This window comes from Halichoerus grypus, chromosome 6, assembly GCF_964656455.1.
Source record: "Halichoerus grypus chromosome 6, mHalGry1.hap1.1, whole genome shotgun sequence".
In the NCBI taxonomy this organism is placed as follows: Eukaryota; Metazoa; Chordata; class Mammalia; order Carnivora; family Phocidae; genus Halichoerus; species Halichoerus grypus.
This window is the reverse complement of record NC_135717.1, coordinates 170849471-170870136: the sequence shown is the minus strand read 5'-3', so window position 1 is coordinate 170870136 and position 20666 is coordinate 170849471. Positions and strand designations below refer to the sequence as shown.

The 20666-nt window shown below is 37.8% G+C and overlaps 1 protein-coding gene across 7 annotated transcripts in view; it reads left to right on the top strand.

Annotated features, from left to right (window-relative positions):
• The window catches only part of MRTFA (myocardin related transcription factor A), a 199808-nt gene that overhangs the window by 106116 nt on the left and 73026 nt on the right, over window positions 1-20666 (top strand). The window lies entirely within an intron of this gene.

Genomic DNA, 20666 nt, shown 5'->3' with positions numbered 1-20666 from the left:
TCATGATCCCAGGGTCACCTAAGAAATGGAGCACAATATGCACTGAAGTCCTCTTAGTGCCCTTTTTGATTTATCCCTTAGAAAACTGTTTTCTGGGCGCCTGGGTGGCTCAGCCATTTAGCGTCTGCCTTCGGCTCAGGTCATGATCCCAGGGTCCTGGGATTGAGCCCCACATCAGGTTCCTTGCTCGGCAGGGAAGCCTGCTTCTCCCTCTCCCACTCCCCCTGCTTGTGTTCCCTCTCTCACTGTCTCTCTCTGTCAAAAAATAAATAAAAATCTTTAAAAAAAAAAAAAGAAAAGAAAACTGTTTTCTTTGTTTTTAGCTGTATCTGCCTTTTGAATCTTTCATATTTTGTACCCACACATGCTATCTATTTAAAAATATTAATAATTGAAAAGCATTCCTCAGTCCGTTTACTCCCTTATCACTTGATGTTTATATATTTAATTCTTTTTTTAAAAGATTTTATTTATTTGAGAGAGCAGGAGCGGAGGGTGGAGGGGCAGAGGGAGAGGGACAAGCAGACTCCCTGCTGAGCACGGAGCCTGATATGGGGCTCAAACCCAGGACCCCAAGATCATGACCTGAGCCAAAGTCAGACGCTTAACCAACAGAGCCACCCAGGCGACCCTACTTAATTCTTGCATATTTCTTTAACTTCTAGTTCCCTGATCGTTACAATTTGCCTCTGAACTGTATATTTTATAATAGTTTGGGTTGGAAAGAAGGGAGTAGTAATTCATAAAAACAAGGTTGAAGGAAGATGGTGGACAAATAACTTTTGCCCTTTTTGGTAATAGGTTAACTCCTGTTCACAAGGAAGGGCCCCTTGTTTGGGTTCATGTCACTCAGGGATCTATAGAGCTGGTGAAAAACTTCAGAACTTTCAGCAATACCTACCTTTTTGATCTCCTAATAATCTAAATATTAGTGTGGGCTTTTATTTTTTTTTATTTTTATTTTTTTAGTGTGGGCTTTTAAAAAACACATTTTTTGTTTATATTCAAGGGATTTTAGAGCTTGAGGAAACCTTAGGTATTTTCTTGTCCTCTCTTTTATTTAAGATGAGGAAATGGGTCCATTGAGGATAATTTATTTCCTGAAGCCACATAATTAATTAGTGGCAGAGATGGAAGGAGAATTTATTTCCTTACTCCCATGACAGTGCTCTTTGTGCTATAACATACTTACAAGAAACCATCAGAGACCTCTGATGTATGAGATTGTTTATAATTTTCCCTGGAGATCTTGGTTTTCCTTGGGTTTTTCCATTGCAGGTTTCTGTCACTGCAGATTGACTCCCATCTTAAGAGGTGGAGATAAAAACCAGTGCCTGAGTGTCTAGCTCCTGCCCCTGAGGAGTGGAGTCAGGTACTACAGGCCCCAGTGGTTGTCTCCATCTTGCTTTGCCTTCTCTGGCTTGGTTGATGATCTCATACCGTGACGGTGATCTCAGAAGACAGGTAGACAGACGGCTGTTGTCATCGGTATTCTGGATTACATCTTAATGCCTTTTCTCTGACTCATTGATTTATCTGGGATCCCCTTAGAGTTAGGACCCAGATCAAAGGAATTTGAATTCATCTGTCTGTCTCTATCCTTTTTTCCCCTTTTGTTTCATTTTGTATGAGGCAAGCTGTCAAGACCATGAGCCACAGTTTTAGCTTTATTAAATCAGTGCCAAATGAAATAAAGATGAGTTTCATACAGTCTTGTTTTTTTTGGAATTTCATTTTTATGATTACCACATGCATTGTTTTTGAAAGGATTTTCTTTATAATAACAAGGAAAAAAAATACTAAAAACCCTTGCTTTGCCATCAACAACAAAAAATAACTTTCTCTGCCTTTCAAGAAGCTCAAGGGCATTATCAGGCTGAATTCATAGTGTCATGGGTCTGGGGCATCCTTAATCTCAATGGCAGTCACATAAATGGGGTGGTGGCTGCAGCAATTGGGTAAATATAGAGGGCCTAGCAAAGAAGAATACGTGGCAATTACATAGTGAAAATAAACTTAGTCGTGAAATGTTTATAGTGTGTTATAATTTTAAAGTGTTTTATGGATATTATTTGATCTTGACAACTCTTTGAGGTATCTGTATCTTCTCATTTTACAAAGGAGGAAACTGAGGCTCAGAGAGGCTCCGGGACACACAGTAAGAGATGGAACTGATGTTTACATTCAGGTTTTTTACTTTAAGCACCAGTGACTTATATTTTCCATTTAAAATGAAAGTCAGATCAGCTCCCTTCTCACTTAGAACCTTCTAGTGGTTCTCATTCACAGGAAAAGCCCAGTTTCTTGTAGTGCCTACAGAGTCTGCATGACCTGCCCCCAGCTCTGTAACTCTCAGATTGCATCTACTCCTCTTCCCTCACTTGATCTGTCCCAGCCTTACTATTCTCTTTGCTGTCCCTGCATACCTTAGGGAATGCTCCTGTTTCAGGGCTTCTGTACTTGATGATATTCCTTCTAGTTGGGGCACTTTTTACTGGGTAGCCTCATGGCTTGCTCCCTCACTTACTTTAGATCTTTGTTCAAATGTCGCTTACTTGGGCCTTCCCTGACCGCCCTTAGGCATATTTGTTCTTGAGACCATGCCTTTCAGCTCTTTTGTATAGCATGCATTGTACTAACTAGTGCAGTGGTTTTCAGAGTGGTCTGGGAAACCCCTAGGTGTCCCTGAGACCTTGTCTGTAGGTGCAAGATGAAGGCTCTTTATAGATTTATATTGGTATTTACCTTTTTTACTGTTGTCCTCATGAGTGTACACTGTAGTTTTCCAGAGCTACATGATGTATGATACCTCAACAGATTGAATGCAGTATATATGAAAATTCAGCTGTCTTTTAGTAAATTTATACATTAGAGAGATCTGCAAAAATGGTAAAACAGTAGTACTCTTTTTACTACTTTTTTTTTTGTTTTGGAAAATAATTTTTCTTTTTTTAAATTATGTTATGTTAATCACCATACATTACATCATTAGTTTTTGTTGTAGTGTTCCATGATTCACTGTTTGCGTATAACACCCAGTGCTCCATGCAGTACGTGCCCTCTTCAATACCCATCACCAGGCTAACCCATCCCCCCACCCTGGAAAATAATATTTTTCGTAGAAGCATGTTAACATGTAGTAGGTTTATTGTTATTTTTTAAAGAAATAATAAATATTTTAGGGGTACCTGGGTGGCTCAGTCAGTTAATCATCTGACTCTTGATTGCGGCTCAGGTCATAATCTCAGGATCCTCCAGCCTTGTGTTGGGCTCTGAGCTCATCGTGGGGTCTGCTTGTCCTCTCCCTCTGCTCCTCCCCCACTCTCTCTCTCTCAAATAAGTAAATCTTTAAAAAATTTTGTAAAGAATTAATAAATATTTTAGATTTTTTCAGTTTTAATTTATCTAAAATATACTGATGGATATAACCCACATAAAAACTCTTTGAAGTTCTCAATAACTATAAGAGGGTAAAGGAATTGTGACATCAGAGTTTGAGAAGAGTAGGTATAGTGTTTAAGAGCATAGACTTTGGAACCCAGGTTTCTTAGCTCTGCCACTAATTAGCTGTGTGACTTTGGACAAATTACTTAGCCTCCCTGTGCCTGTTATTTCATCTGTAAAATAGTAATAATAATAATAATGATAATAATAGTGCCAACCCCAGATAGTTGTTCTAAGTATTAAATGAGTTAATGTATGTAAAATGGTTATAAAGGTTCTGGCACATAGTAAGTGCTTTATGTTTTTTTATGTTATTATGGTTATTTTTGGCTTTTGTTGTTGGGATTTTGAATACTATTAAATGCAGATAGTTTTTTATTTCTTCCTGTATATTCTGACAACTTGGCACAACTGTTTGACATTTGGCAACTCTTAGAAACTTTTTAAAAAATGTTTCTTCTTTAACTTTGAAAGACTTCTGGGAATTTGTTCTAAGGAAATTATAAAAGATATATAAGATTTATATATAAGGATGTTTGTAGCAGTATTATTTATAGTAGTAAAAAAACCTGAAACAAACAGAAACAAAAATTTTAACAGTAGGAGATTGGTTAAATAACTTATAGTGCATTCATGTGATTGGAAACTAATGTAGTCATGAGATTATTTAAAAATGTGGGAAAGTGTTTACTATTTATCCATTTAAACCTTAAAAATGGATGTAAGGATATATACTAGAATATTAATAGCTGTCGCTGGGTAATAGGATTTCGTAAGGGTTTTTTTTTTTCTTTAAGTTTTCCTGTGTGTCTGTGATTTTCTATCATAAACATACATTTCTGTTGTATTCTGATAAAAGCCATATTTAAGTGTGTGTGTGTGTGTGTGTATACATGTAGGTACAGTTAGTTATAAGAGGGAGAAAATGGCTGAAAGTGTAGTATCTTGGATTTGGAGCTGAAACTGTTGATTTGGGACTTCTGCAGTCAGAGCACTCCACTGACCAAACAGTGCATGTTAAGGAGACACTCCATCCCATTAAGCTGTTCGTTCTGACCAGTCTAGTTTGTATAAATCCCTTTTACATTTTTTGTCTTTGTTTCTATTTTGTAAGATTTATGGAAATTTATCTTTGCAGTGTTTGTATTAGGCCATGTTCTTGGCAGAGCTATAGATCCTTCCTGTGCACACTTAACTACTCTCAATTTGCGGAACCTTTCAGAAGTTTTTATAAACCAAAACACACTAAGTTATTTTTTTGTTTTTGATGGGTGAGAATTCTGAATTCTCTTAGGCATAAAATAATGGCATTAGCATAAAATGTTTTAATTAGGGGCGCCTGGGTGGCTCAGTCGTTAAGTGTCTGCCTTCGGCTCAGGTCATGATCCCAGGGTCCTGGGATCGAGCCCCGCATCGGGCTCCCTGCTCAGCAGAGAGCCTGCTTCTCCCTTTCCCTCTGCCTGCCGCTCTGCCTACTTGTGCTCTCTATCTCTCTGTCAAATAAATAAATAAAAAATTTAAAAAAAAAAAGTTTTAATTATTTGATAGTACATTTTCATTATGTATTTTGTTCTTTAACCCTAGGGTACATGTGACATCCTCTTGACAATATCTGTTCTTTTTCAGAAAAGCAAAACTCATATTGCCTCATGTGTATCTTGTAAACAGGACCTGGAGCCCTTATGTTGAAGAATTAAAATGTTAATTAAATTGACCTTGATTTTATGAACTGGTAATCTTAGTTTACTCTCTTGAGAATCAATTAGATTATATTCCTCAAATCAGTGCTGTAAGACTAATTTATAAAATATTTGGTTGTGTAGAGAGTATTGAAAACTTAAGGTGTTAACATTAATTAGGCTGCCCAAACAGAATCTATGACCTCAGTTTTCTAACACCTTTTTACTAAAGTGTGTTCCAAGGACCAACAGCATCTGTATCACCTGGGAGCTTGTTAGGAATGGACAGTCTCAGGCTCCCCCTCACACGTACAGTCTGAATCTTCATTTGAGCAGGGTCTTTAGGTGCATGTTAAAGTTGAGAAGTATTGTTCCAACAGACATTTTTATTGACTTTGTTTTTGAGGTGAACAGGTGAAATAAAGATGACTTGTTGGTGTATTTCCTAGATGAGAATGCAGTGGTTGGAAAAATTACATGATGTCTAATTAGTGTGGAAGCGTTGGATAAAATAGGAAACAAAAAGAGAAGAAAACTTGCTCCTAGTACAGTATTCTGCATTTGAGAAATGTTCACAATTTGACATTTTCTTAGCCATTTTTCTTGACTTTTGAGAGAGACCAAATAGAACAACAAACATTCTAGAGTGTTTACCTGAAAAGGGATCTTGGAGATGATCCTTCATTTTACAGATGAGCAAATTGGGAGCTAAGAATGTTAAGTGACTTACCTAAGATCACATAGCTTGGACTCCCCATGTCCTGACTTCAAAGCACTGCTCTTTATGCCTCCTATGCTACCCCTCTGTGTTGCTGAAAGCTATATTGTTAGTTGTTTCTGTTGATGTTGGTTGAAACCATACTGAACAGTTATGAGAATATATCCAATGCACCTCACAGCATCATGGGAAAATGGTGGGGGCTTACTCTCTCCTTTCCTTTCCGTGAACTCATGAATAGCTTCAGAAAAAGATGTTACTTGTTGTCTGGAAGTTAAACTGCTTCTTCTCTGAACCAGGGGAGCTTGCTGCACAGGCCTGTGCTCTCTGAAGTGGGAAGGTGTGGGAATCTTCTGCTGAGATGGCAGTGGTTTTGAGTATTTAAAAGTAATGTTACTTTTCTTTATATCTCTCATTTAAATAAAAGTTTATAAATCAGGAAAGGAAACCTTTCAACAAAGAACGCTGAAAGAGCTGGCTATCTGTATACCAAAAAAAAAAAAAAAATTGACCCTTATCTCGTGCCATACACAAAAATTCACTTGAAATGGGTCATACGCCTAAATGTGAAAGCTAAAGGACACAAAAAGTATGAACTATAAAAGAAAAACTCTTAAATTGGACTTTATCAAGTTTAAATACTTTTTCGTCCACTTTGTACATTGTTGAGAAAATTAAAAGACAGGCTAAAAAGAATGGGAGAAAATGTTTACGTGTGTCTGACAAAGGACTTGTATCTGGAATATATAAAGAACTCTTAGAACTCAAGTAACAAGACAACCCAATTAAAAAAAAAAGGGAAAAGACTCAGATACTTCAAAAAATATGCAAATGGACAATAAGCACATGAAAAGATGCTCTACATCATTGGCCATCATTGAAATGCAAATTAAAACCACAATGAGACACCACTACTCATCCATTATAATAATTAAAATTAAAAAGACTGACAATACCAAGTCTTGACAAGGCTACAGAGCAATGGGAATTCATACACTGCTGGTGAAATGTAAAATGGTATAATCACTTTGGAAAACAATTTGGCATTTCTTATGAAGTTAAACGTATTTACCACATGACCCAGCAGACCTACTCCTAAGTCTTTACCCAAGAGAAATGGAAACATACTGACATTTGCACATGAAGGTTGATAGCAGCTTTATTCTTAATGACTCCAAACTGGAAAGAACATAGATGTCCATCAACAGGTGAATGGATAAATTGTGGTATATCCATAAAGTGGAAAATTACTAGCAATAAAAATGGACAAACTGATATATTAAAAAACATGGACAAATTTCAAAAACATTCTCAATGTAAAAAGCTAGACTCAATGAGTACATACTGGATTATACCATTTATATAATATTCTTAAAAATCCAGGCTGTAGAATACTATTCAGTAATAATAATAATAATAATAATAATAATAATAAAGGACCAACTGTTGATACGTAAAACACCCTGGATGACTCTCCAGAGAGTTATGCTGAGTGGAAAAAAACAATCCCAAAAGGTTATGTACTGTATGATTCCATTTGTATGACATTTTTGAAATGATAAAATTATGGATATGGAAAACAGATTGATGGTTGTCAGGGGCCAAAGACCAGGTGGGGCTGGGAGGAAAGTAGATGTGGTTATAAAAGATCAGCATGAGGAATCCTTGTAGTGTTGGAAATGTTCTGTATCTTGACTCTATCAATGTCAGTATCCTAGTTGTAATGTTGCAGTATAGTTTTGCAAGATGTTATCATTGGGGGGAACTGGGTAAAGGAAACATGGGATCTCTCTGTATTATTTTTTATAACTGCATATGAATCCATAATTACCTCAACATAAAAAGTTTACTTGAAAAATGCAGACAGTTTGGCAGCTTTTCAAAAAATTAAACATAGAGTTACCCTGTGACCCAGCACTTCCACTTCTAGATGTATACTCAAGAAAATTGAAAACATTTGTCCACACAAAAACTTGTACACAAATGATCATAGTGGTGTTAGCCAAATATGGAAACAACACAAGTGTCCATCAATTGATAAATGGATAAACAGAATGTGCTAGATCTTTGCAATGGAATATTACTCAGCCATGAAAAGGGATGAAGTACAGATAAAGTCTATAAAATGGATGAACCTTGAAAACATTATGCCAAGTGAAAGAAGATAGACACAAAAGGCCACATATTGTAAGATTGCATTTATATGAAGGGTCCAGAGTAGGCAAATCCATAGAGACAGAAAATAGGCCATTGGTTGTTGGGACCTGGTGTTGGGGGGATGGGATGGGGATGGGGTTTGGCTGACTGCTAACGGATATGGGGCTTTGGGGGGAGGTAATGAAAATGTTCTAGAATTAAATAGTGATGGTTGCACACCTTTGAGAATATACTAAAAACTACTGGATTATATACTTTGAATGGGTGAATTGAATGGAATGGGAATTATATCTCAGTAAAAAAAATTGTGTAAGAAAAAAATGCAGGTTTTTCTGGAGTGACAGACAGCAGATCAGTTGTTGCCTGGGGCCGGAAGTAGAGAAGTTAACTGCAAAAGGGTATGAGAGAACTTTAGGGGATGAAAATGTTGTATGTCTTTATTGTCATAGTAGTTATGCAGGTATATACATTTGTCAAAATGCATTGAACTGCATGCATAACATGGGTGAAGCTTATTATATCTAAACTAAAATTGATTTTTAAAACTTATAAAATTATCTCTAATTGTTGTAAGCTTATAGTGATCTTTAGCGTATCTCTTGTTAAATATAAGGCTAACAACTGTTAGAAAAATTAACCCAAGGACTCTGACTTCTGTTGCTTATTTCTCTCACCTTTTTCCATCTAGTCAATTTAGAAAGTGAAATTAGATTGATCAGTTTCAGGGAGACTATGCTCTTTATGCTTTTGAACTAGCATGATTCTGTTCCTCTTCTTTTCAAAACTATGAGTGGGTGTAATTGTTCTAATTTTTGTTAAGTTTATGGAACATTCTGTTGGTTTGTACTGCTGTTTTTCTTTAATGTGCAACAGAAGAATGTTCCATTGGGTATAACATATCAGATTGATTGCCTTTCACCTCCACTCTGGGGTACCCAGAGCTAATTTGGGCACCAGGAGATTGGAGTTAAAATCACTCTTAAAGGAAGTAAGCAAAAGGAGAAAAGTTGGTAGCACTGCTAGGTAATGTTAAAAACAAAAACAAGTGTGTGAACTTCTTTGCCATCTACATCATCTCTATCTCCCAGCCCCTGATCTCTTGCTAGGAAATGTGCTATATTACACAAAACCCTTCAAGGGAACAGTTTTGGGAGGTAATTTCTAAGTTAGGAAAACCAGCTTTGTTAGTTGATTTCTGAATTTTCTCTCTGAGATTTCTTTCCCCTGCCCTCCCTCAGTTCTTGAGCCTAACAATAGCTAATCCCTGGAAGAGTGTTTCCTATTGAAAACTCTGCCTTAAGGGTGGACAAATCTTCAGTTATTTCCCTTAAACATAATCAAGATAGCCATATATATATATTTTTTGTTCTAATTCCAGTACAATTAACGTACAGTGTTATATTAGCTTCAGGTGTGTGTACATCATAGTGATTCAGCAATTCTATACATTACTCAGTACTCATCACAAAAAGTGTACTCTTCATTCCCTTCACCTGTTTCACCCATCCCTCTGTCAGCCTCCCCTCTGGGAACCTCCAGTTCCCTATATTTAAGAGTCTGTTTTTTTTGTCTCTTTTTTCCTTTGTTTTCTTAGATTCCACATATAAGTGAAATCATGATTTCATACGGTATTTGTCTTTCTCTGACTGACTTATTTCACTCAGCATTATACCTTCTAGATCCATCCATGATGTTGCAAATGGCAAGATTTCATTATTTTTTATAGCTAATATTCCATTGTATATATGTATACCACATCTTTATCCATTCATCTATCAGTGGACACTTGTGTTGCTTCCATAATTTGGCTATTTTTAAATATGCTGCAACAAAAATAGGGGTACATATATCTTTCCGAATTAGTGTTTTTCTGTTCTTTGGGTAAATACCCAGTAGTGTGATTACTGGATCATAGTGTAATTCTATTTTTAATTTTTTGAGGAACCTCCATACTGTTTTCCACAGTGGCTGCACCAGTTTGTATTCCCACCAACAGTGCATGAGGGATCCTTTTCCTCCACATCCTCACCAATACTTGTTACTTCTTGTGTTTTGATTTTAACCATTCTGACAGGTGTAAGGCGATATCTCATTGTGATTTTGATTTGCATTCTCCTGATGATTAGTGATATTGAGCCTCTTTTCATGTGTCTATTGGCCATCTGCATGTCTTCTTTGGAGAAATGTCTATTCATGCTTTCTGCCCATTTTTAATAGGATTATTTGGATGTTGAGTTTTATACGTTTTTTACATATTTTGGATGCTAACTCCTTCTTGGATATGTCATTTGCAAATATCTTCTCCCATTCAGCAGGCTGTCTTTTAGTTTTGTTCGCTGTTTCCTTTTCTGTGCAGAAGGTTTTTATTTTGATGTAGTCGTTTATTTTTGCTTTTGTTTCCCTTGCCTTAGGAGACCTATCTAGAAAAATGTTGCTATGGCTGATGTCAGAGAAATTACCGCCTGTGCTCTCTTCGAGGATTTCTATAGTTTCAGGTCTCACATTTAGGTCTTTAATCCATTTTGAGTTTATTTTTGTGTATGGTGTAAGAAAGTGGTCCAGTTTCATTGTTTTGCATGTAGCTATCCAGGTTTCTCAACACCTTTTGTGGAAGAGACAGTCTTATTCCCACTGCATATTCTTTTTTCCTCAAACCAGCAGCGGCCCAGGACCCTGTCAATGCTTTATTTGATACCACTCCCATTGCATATTCTTGCCTCCTTTGTCGAAGATTAATTGACCATATAGTTGTGGATTTATTTCTGAGCTCTGTATTCTGTTCCATTGATCTATGCATCTATTTTTTGTGCCAGTACCATACTATTTTATATATATATATATATATATTTTTTTTTTTTTTTAAAGATTTTATTTATTTATTTGACAGAGAGAGCAAGCACAAGCAGGGGGAGCGGCAGGCAGAGGGAGAGGGAGAAGCAGGTTCCGCACAGAGCAGGGAGCCCAGTGTGGGGCTCGATTCCAGGACCCCAGGATCATGACCTGAGCCAAAGGCAGATGCTTAACCGACTGAGCCACCCAGGCGCCCCCATATTATTTTAGTTACTACAGCTTTGTAGTGTATCTTGAAATCTGAGATTGTGATATCTCCAGTTTTGTTTTTCTTTTTCAAGATTGCTTTGGCTATTTGGGGTCTTTTGTGGTTCCGTATAAATTTTAGGATTATTCTAGATCTGTGAGAAATGTTGTTATTTTGATAAGGATTGCATTAAATCTGTAGATTGCTTTGGATAGTGTAGACATTTCAATAGTATTTATTTTCCTAATCCATGAGCATGGAATATCTTTCTATTTGTGTCATCTTTAGTTTCTTTCATCAGTATTTTACAATTTTCAGAGTACAGATCTTTCACCTCCTTGGTTAAGTTTATTCCTAGGTATTATTTTTGGTGCAATTGTAAATGAGATTGTTTTCTTAATTTCTCTTTCTGCTACTTCATTATTAGTGTATAGAAATGCAATAGATTTCTGTATATTGATTTTGTATCCTGTGACCTTACTGAATTCATTTATCAGTTCTAATAGTGTTTTGGTGGAGTCTTTAGGGTTTCTCTATGTAGTATCATGTCATCTGCAAAAGTGAAAGTTTTATTTCTTCCTTAACGAATTTGGATGCCTTTTGTTTCTTTTTCTTGTCTGATTGCTGTGAGACAGCCTTATATTTTAAAAACAAACCATTAAAAACTAGTAGAGACCAAACAGGAAAATGCAAAGACAGACAAATCCCAAAACATAAGAGGCATATTTCTAGAGTATGGAATTCTAAGTGGATTTTGTGAGAATTCCAACAAAAATACAAAAATATATTTAAAATAACATAATAGTAGCCAGCACTCAAATAGGATTTACCATGTGCCACAGTGTTCCAGGCTCCTTACATATATTAACTCTTTTAATGTTTGCAACAACTATATAAGATGGATGCTCTTACCATCCCATTTTACAGATAGTGAAATTGAGGGGCAAAGTGGATAAGGAACATGGTCAGTGCCATACACCTGGTAAGTGGTAGAGCTTAGATTGCACCTAGGTGGTTTGGCTTCAGAAACTATGCTCTTTATCAATCACCACATTATATTGTTTTCTGGGTGAGTTTCAAATCCTTTTATCCTCCAAATGTATATAGTATCTCCTGACAGCCTACCCAACTTGTCTAAGTTTCTTTGTCCTGTTCTTTCAGTACATTGCTTACGTATATTTTTTGCCCCCTTCTCTTCCTGCCTTATCCCTCTCCCCAGAATTCTGTGACATAACCATTAAAAACAACAAAAAAGGGGCGTCTGGGTGGCTCAGTTGGTTAAGCGACTGCCTTCGGCTCAGGTCATGATCCTGGAGTCCCAGGATCGAGTCCCGCATTGGGCTCCCTGCTCGGCAGGGAGTCTGCTTCTCCCTCTGACCCTCCTCCCTCTCATGCTATCTGTCTCTCATTCTCTGTCTATCAAATAAATAAATAAAATCTTTAAAAAAAAAAAAAACAAAAACAACAAAAAACCTTTAACCTCCTTGTCTTTTGTAATATTTGTATTTTTAAAAAAAGATTTTTATTTATTTATTTGAGAGAGAAAGCATGGGAAAGTGGGGGGCAGAGGGAGAGAGAGAAGCAGACTACCCGCTGAGCAGGGAGCCAGACACGGGGCTTGATCCCAGGACCCTGAGATCATGACCTGAGCCAAAGGCACACGAGTAACTGACTAAGCCACCCAGGCGCCCCTGTAATACTCATCTTAAATTCTGTTGTCCTGGACTTCCTTTCTGCATAAGGATGACCTTTTCTCTACACTTAACCCTATTTAGAAAGTTTCCATGCTTTTAACAGTGAGTCTTATACCTGTTCATGAAGATTAGAAAGGATGCTGTTTTGAATTACAGTGTAGTAAGATTTCTGACTCTACACCCATGGCCAAAAAACTAGTGTCATATGTTTGAAACTAAGCAAAACCTCTTGAATGTCTTGCCATAAGTGTGTATTAGAAATTTTTTCCGATGTAGCGAATAGTTTCTGTTGGTAGGAAGTAAATTTAAACCTGTATATCTTTAGAGTAGGAACATTTTCCATGTGAAGGTCCTTGTTGGCTCTGTTAAGAAAAAGGTCTCTTGCCTCCTTCTCCCTTTCCTGCTGAGCTTTGAAGTACAGAGCTTTTAGGACTTCTTAAAAGCTGAGTTTTATGTCTGCTGAAGTCAGTCCATGAGATGTTTGCGAATAATCTTCCATTAGCTTTATCCTGAAGATCTTCCTTGCAGTTAGGCTTTTGGTCAACTGACTCAGTGTTGCTAACTTTATGTTTAATCCCAACTACCATGGCAGTATGAATGTTTTTAGAAAAACTTTGATAAATTTTGGGGAAAAAAGTATATTTTTGATGTACTCATAGAATTTTCTAGGTATTACATGAAAGGTGTTTGAGAATCTAGGGTCCCTACTTGCATAGGGATCATATTCTACTTTAGATAGTTTAGAATAAGAGCTTAGGTAATATCTAGTCCTGCAGTCAACATTTGTACTCTTGGAATAGTAAGCTTCCCAGTATGCATAGTTTTACCTGCTTACCTCCTTAATCGCCCCCCTCCACCACCCTTTTCCTTTTGGCTTCCTGGGTTTTATCTACTTTTCCTTCCTTCCCTCCCTCCTATTTCCCATCTGCTTTATTTATTATCCTATTACCCACAGGTCTTAGAGAATGCCCTGCCCCCCCCTTCCTTTCTTCCACCACCCAGCCTGTTCCCCTCTGATTATTTTCATTCTTTTTCATTCTTTATTCATGCACTTATACTTTGAGATTAAATGTTTATTTATGGGATTCTTTTGTTTGTTCAGTGTGTATTTCCCTCACTAGATTATAAACTCTATGAAGGCATGTATCTGCCTCTTACTGTTTTTTTTTGTTTTCAATTTTTTTTATTTATTGAAGTGATTGTTATACCCCACGTGGGGCTCGAACTCATGACCCCGAGATCAAGCATCGCATGCTCCTCTGACTGAGCCGGCTATTGTTAATTTTGTTTTACTGTTTTATATGCAGCATCTGTTTAGCTTGATACATAATAGGTATGAATAAATGTATGTTGATGAATGATATGAACGTGAAATACTGGAGAGACTGGGAAGAAGAAAAACACTCCTGGAACATTCAGTATTTAGGTGCTCCAACCCTATTTCTCATAGAACAAGTACAAACCATCCTGCTAAGGGACGACCCTCTGATTCCTTTATAAAATGTAGAGGGTCATGTTTTTTTGTACCAGCTTTCCCTCTCCCTCATTCATTTTGAGAAAAATCATTCTCAATTTTTGAGAAATGTCAAGATATATAAACTAGGGAGAGTATTCGTATCCCTGTCACTAGGTGTACGTCTGCCTGGGGTTGAACCAAAAATTGTTTCCTGTTTCAAGTAAGGAGCTAGTACATATTTGGGAGCACTATATGTTTCAGCTAATTAGTTAGAGATTTAAATGTTTTCTTTTTAAAGTACTAGTTTTGTCTCAGGCTTTGCAAGATCATTGTGGCATATTTAAGCCAAAGGATTTACCAGTTTTCATTAAAATGGCAGATGTTCATTTTGAAATTTAGTAGGTCAAACCAAGAGTGTTAGTGTCTGTATGCTCTATTCCCTGCCCACTGATATCTTACCTCCTGCATCTCAGAATACTTTTAAGGTGAAGATTGACAATTTTTGGTGAGATATGTGGTACTCTTGAAAGCTCTTGGCTTAGTGTCTCCGTTTCAAAAATTGTTTTCATAAGGACGTCAGACAGCTTTAAACTTGGTATGCTGGTAGTGAGATTAAAGTACCACAAACAAACTTTATTTCTTGGAAAACTTCCCTTCTGATTTCTTGCTTTTGTTACTTTAAGCTTTCTAAATTGTCTTTGTTCTTTGGAGGTGCTTAGAATTTTCTTTTCCTCCTAGATTTAGAAATTTAGATTTAGAAAATTTACAGTTTAACAAATGCTCTTGTAAACTATTCATGAAAGGGGCGCCTGGGTAGCTCAGACGGTTAAGCGTTTGTCTTCGGCTCAGGTCATGATCCCAGGGTCCTGGGATTGAGCCCCGCATCGGGCTCCCTGCTCAGCGAGGAGCCTGCTTCTCCCTCTTGCTCTGCTGCTTCCCCTGCTTGTACAATCTCTCTCTCTGTCAAAAATAAATAAAATCTTTAGAAAAAAAAAAAACTATTCATGAAAAAGATAGGTCAGTTAAAGTTTACAAATTACTTTTAAGATGCAAATTGCTAAGTGGTGGTGTTATGGGTTTGAGTTTCTTGGCCTTTCAGGATGTCATCCTTTTAGCCCTGTAGCTAAATATCAAGAAGCTACATGTTCAACCATAAAACATTAGCCTCTGCCAACATTACATCAACTCCACAAAACCTCATTGGCTCATTATCCCCTGGGACTAGGACATGGATTTGGCAGCTTGTGAAAGCTGCTTTTTCCAATATCTCCCTTCCTGGCTGTGACATATCCCAAAGGAATGAAGTTGAGAAATAATCATCTTCTTTTGAAAGCTCTCAACCTCTCATTCCCACAGTGGTTCTCATGGTTAGGGATAGAAGATCCCTTCTTCCACTTGAGGACTCCTTGTTGCTGATGATGTATTCTTTAAGTAGTGACCATGGCACCCTGAATGAGCTGTGGAAGGATGATGGCAAGGAGCCTCATACTCCTTGAGGTATGTTTCTGGGTGGTTGTCTACAGTATCCTAGTGCTTTTGTTAAGATCCTCTTGTGTTACTAAAATTAAAGAAGCTGGAAGTTTAGGATTGAGAACTATATGTGGTCATCATCTGTGTCAGTTGACACATGGTATAAAGAATTAGTCTATACTAATACATTTCCTTTCATGAACACTCATAAAATAACTTTTTGAGGGCAACCTTGGATAGTAAAAAGAACTATATGACCTTAAGCAATCCTCTTAGTGTCTTTTAGCCTCATTTTTTAAATCATTAAAATAAAGATGTAGTACCTGCTTTATTTTCCTCAGAAGGTGTCATAAGGATGGAATGAAATAACATGTGAACAATTACACCAAGATCACCAACTGATCTGCTAGTCACCCTATGCAGTAGGCTCATTTTAGGCCTCCTCTTATCCGACCTTTCTTTACCACTTGACCCAATTTGATGCTTTCTCATCATTCTATATTCAGGGTTCTTTGTGTAATCTTGGCTAACCTAAGCATAAAATACATTTTTGGGAAGAGTACTGTATAGCACACAGCCTTAAGAGAGCTGAATAACAAAGGTCAGAAAATGAGCAGAAATTGAGCGAGGCGGCACATAGAGAAGAACACGTCATGGGACCGGTCTGCTGAGGACTCTCACTGGCTCTGCTCACCGGACTTCTCTGCTCTTGCTGCTGTCCTGATCTCCCACAAACACTTGGTGCTATTGGCACTGCCACCAGTAGACACCATGAATAATTTCTGGTTGTATTTTCAACCTTTGTGTCATTCCCCCAATTTTCAAAGTTCTAGATAGGAGGGTCTGTTTGGCCAGACTTGGGTTATATTTGTGAGCTAGAGGCCAAGCTGCTGAGAGGGACTGTCTGTTCCTTTTCAGCTTCTGTACTAGGAAGAGGGGCCGGCCTGCCTTCCCCCTATCTTGGAATTTCCCCCAAATAGGAAAGGTATTTAGATCCTGGGCAGCTAAACTATAGATACTGTTCTCTCTTCAGCTTGCTTTCTGCCTTTCTGTATGCTATTCAGTCTCTTTGCAGTCTTCTCTTCTGCTTGCTGTCCCTTAAATGTGTTTCCCAGGATTAGTCCTTGACCCTTTTTTCTCCTCAATCTGCACATTCTCCCCAGCAATCTCATCCCAATGTGAGGTTTCAGCTACCACTTATTCAGGATGTCTGCATCTATATCTCTAACCCCAACTTACTTCCTGGGCTCTGGGTTCATTTAATCCACTCATTCTTCCTACCTGGACATCTGGGTGACTCACATGCACTTCAGACTTTTTACATATTTAAAGATGATGTCACCATTCCCCAAGACTGCCCCTGCATTTCCTAACTTGGTACCAGTTACCTAAGCAGAAAATTAGGAGTCATTCTCAATTCTTCTTTTCCTGTATTCCTCACATCTGTTTGGTCTCTGAGTTCTGTAGATGCTAGTTCTGCTTTGACTTCTCATATTTTGTCTTACTCTCCTTGATCAGACTGTCATTTCTCACTGTGGTTTCAGTAGCCTTCTGATTGGTCTCCTGGCCTATAGTGTGACTCTTCTCTAATCTTTCCTGCATACAGCTGCCAACATGCTTTTTCTGATATTCACTTTGAATCCTTTTAATCTTCTCAGACTTCTTCCATCTTTCTTTCTTTCTTTCCTTTCTTTCTTTCTTTCTTTTTTTTTTTTTAAAGTAGGCTCCATGCCCAGTATGGAGCCCAACGCAGGGCTTGAACTCATGCTCTGAGATCAAGACCTGAGCTGACATCAAGAGTCAGACTCTTAGCTGACTGAGCCACCCAGGCGCCCCTTCTTCCATTTTTTATGGGGTAAAATTTTAAACTATTACATTTGTCTCTTTGGCCTCTGACTAATTATTCAGTCATTTCCTATCACTTCCAACTTCAGAGTCTCCAGCAATGCTGAACTGCTTTTAGTTTCCAGAACCTTCTGTGCTCTTTTAATTTTCTCTTCCTTTGCATGTAATATTCCCTCTGCCTTGACCATTCCTCTTTCTGCTCGCCAGCCTGCTAACTGTTCCTCTTTCAAGTCGCAGCAAAGGCTGCTTCTTCTGAGATGCATGTGGTCTTTCATTCCCAGATGGACTTAGGTGCTCCTTCTCCTATGTTCTCCCTGTACTTAGTACGGATCATCAGAGTGATTATTACATCATTATTCCTAGTGGGTCTCATCATTAGAAATAAGTTCCTTGAATGCAGGGGTGATGTCTTAATTCTGTATCCCCAGTTCCTGGCACAGAGCAGGTACAAAATAGTTTTTATTTAAGAACTAAATGAATGAAAGCACTTTAAGAAGTAAAGCACTGTACAAATGTTAACAGTATTTTCATCATTGGCATTTTCTTGTAAGGATTAGACCTTTTTTTTTTTTTTTTTGAAGTAGGCTCCACGCCCAGTGAGGAGCCCAAGGGGCTTGAACTCACAACCCCGAGATCAAGACCTGAACTGAAATCAAGACTTGGTTGCTTAATTAACTGAGCCACCCAGGTGCCCAAGGATTAGATCCTTTTTAACTCTAAAGTTCTATGATCTATAAATCAGTTCCGGGGGAAGAGTTCTGATTTTTTTCATTCTTTTATCTCTGCAGGTGGCCAGAGGTCCAAGAGCCCTACCAGCCCCTCAGATGAGCTTGCCTTCTCTATGATCAGCCCTATAGTCCTTTCCCAAGTGTTCTTTTCTTTAGTTTCTCCGCCTTCTATCTAATACACATTTGAATCCTGAATAATGACTTATGTCATATAGGACTCCATTTCCTTACCCCACACCACCAATTCAGTCACTTTGCTTTAGCTGCTCTAGTTATCATAAATTATACCATGACCGGAAACATACACAATTATTAATATTCTAGAGATTCTCTAGAGAACCTAGAGGTTTATCTGTCGATCTGGCTGGACTGCTGGCTCTGTGGTTGCCTGTTCTCCCGTCCCACAGCTCTCATCTCAGTTCTGTGCTCCTGGGGGGCCTCAGCAGAGCAGACAGTATGTAGTTTAACTTAGACTTAACTTTTTCAGGACTTGGCACCGCCTCTTGATTTACTGCACTGGGAAGAATAAGTTCTGATTTTTCTTTTCTTGTTCCTCCCTCTGAGGGAGCCTGCGTCATTGAGAAATGTTTAACCTCATGGCCTCGACTGAGGCTGGAAATTTGCCTAAGGGACTTGAAGCTGGCAGTGTTTTTACTCAGATTCCCCCTTATGGGGAGGGGGATTTCAGCAGGGCTGGCCAAAAGAGGAAGATGTTGGGAAATTTTTTTTAGTAGCAAAGCTGTTGCCATTAGTTTATTGAAAGTATTTGAAGAGTTTTCTGGAGATAAGCTCAGGCATTTTAAAATCCCTCTGAGAGAAAACTGTAGCTTCTACCAGGTATAAACAAAAATTCAGGCTGAGAAACTTAGCTTTTCAGTTGTGGATATGTTGTTATAAGAAAATTTGACCAGTTGGATGAGAAAGAGAAGCAAACCAGAAAGAATTTTAGGAGTTTAGAAACTCTCACTTAGGGAAAATAGCTGTAGGCAGAGGCAAATCTCTATGGACTGTGGGAAGAAGTTGGCTTTTTATCAGTTCTGAATTACCCTAATAGTAGATCATCACAGGGGTTTTCTTTGGCAAATCTCTCTTTCTAATTCTTATTGGTATTGTCACTTTATTCTATTTACAAAAGCATTTTGTTAATACAAATAAGATATTTGCCCAGTAAGAGTTAGAATAGTTGATCTTTTGTGCCCAAACAATGATCTCCCTATTAGGAGAAGGTGTGAACCAGCAAATGTTTAGAATATGACTACCTCTGCTTATTTTTATCTTTGTGTCACAGATGAGGAAAAGTTACACAGTTGTTTGCCAGTATGGAATGATAAGCTGAGCAGGCTCTGGGCCCTGACAAGAGAAGAACTGTGCAGTTAGACCATTTGCGGCAGCTCTGTGACTTCCTGGAAAATTAGAAACAACTACACAGTACTTGATTCAAATATAGGCATTCCTCCCACCCTGAAAGATAGTTGGACTCTTCCAGCAGGTTGTCTTTCTGTGCAGTGGCTTTACTGTTAGCACAGATGATTGAGGGCTGATAATATGCATGATTAGTGTGAAACTTTAATCAGTAAGTATTTATTAATTATTGATCATATACTTAACACTCTGATAGGTACTCTGGGGGATTCCCAAGAAGTGGAAAGAATGATTCTGAAACTCGGGAAATTTATATGCTTATTGGAGGTACCGGGATTACAGAGGATTATAAGATCCTAAGAAAAAAGAGATAAATGAGGTCAAGAAAACTTCACAATGGAGGTGAGATTAGAGCTGGACCTTAGGGGAAAAGTGCAGTTTGGATAGACGAGAGGAGTCAGAGGAGGGAAGGGTGAATCAGATGGTATTCAGATAGGAAGCATATCCTAAGACAGGATCTGGAAACTAGACTAGGCATGGTATGTGAGGAAGAGTAAAGTTTTCACTTGGTTAGAATAGGACATGTAGGGTAGTTGCAAGAGAAGATTGGGTTGAATAGGTAACAAGGAGCTGGATTATTGAGGACCCTGAATGTTAAATCAGAGAGTTTGTCCTTCACCAGATAGTGGGGAGTCATTTTAAGCTCTTGAGTAATTATTTATCAATCTGTTTTTTTCCATAATTACTTTTTAAATTGGCGTTTTTATTGAGATAATTGTTGATTCACAGGCAGTTGTAAGAAATAATAGAGTCATCCCTTGTACACAATATTTTAAGTGCTAAGTTTGTGAAAGTCACTTCAAAGGTCTCATCAATGTATAAGATAACCTGCTTTTCACAAGCATACAGAAAAACGATATGTATATACATCCTTTTTTAATAGATACATAACAAAATGTGAAGCATAAAACATGTGTCATATGAGCAGAGTTCTTAGAGAGACAGTGAGTGACTTTTGAAAGGTGGTTAGGAAAGGCTTCTTGGTGCTGGTGCCATGTGGAATTATTCTCTCAGCC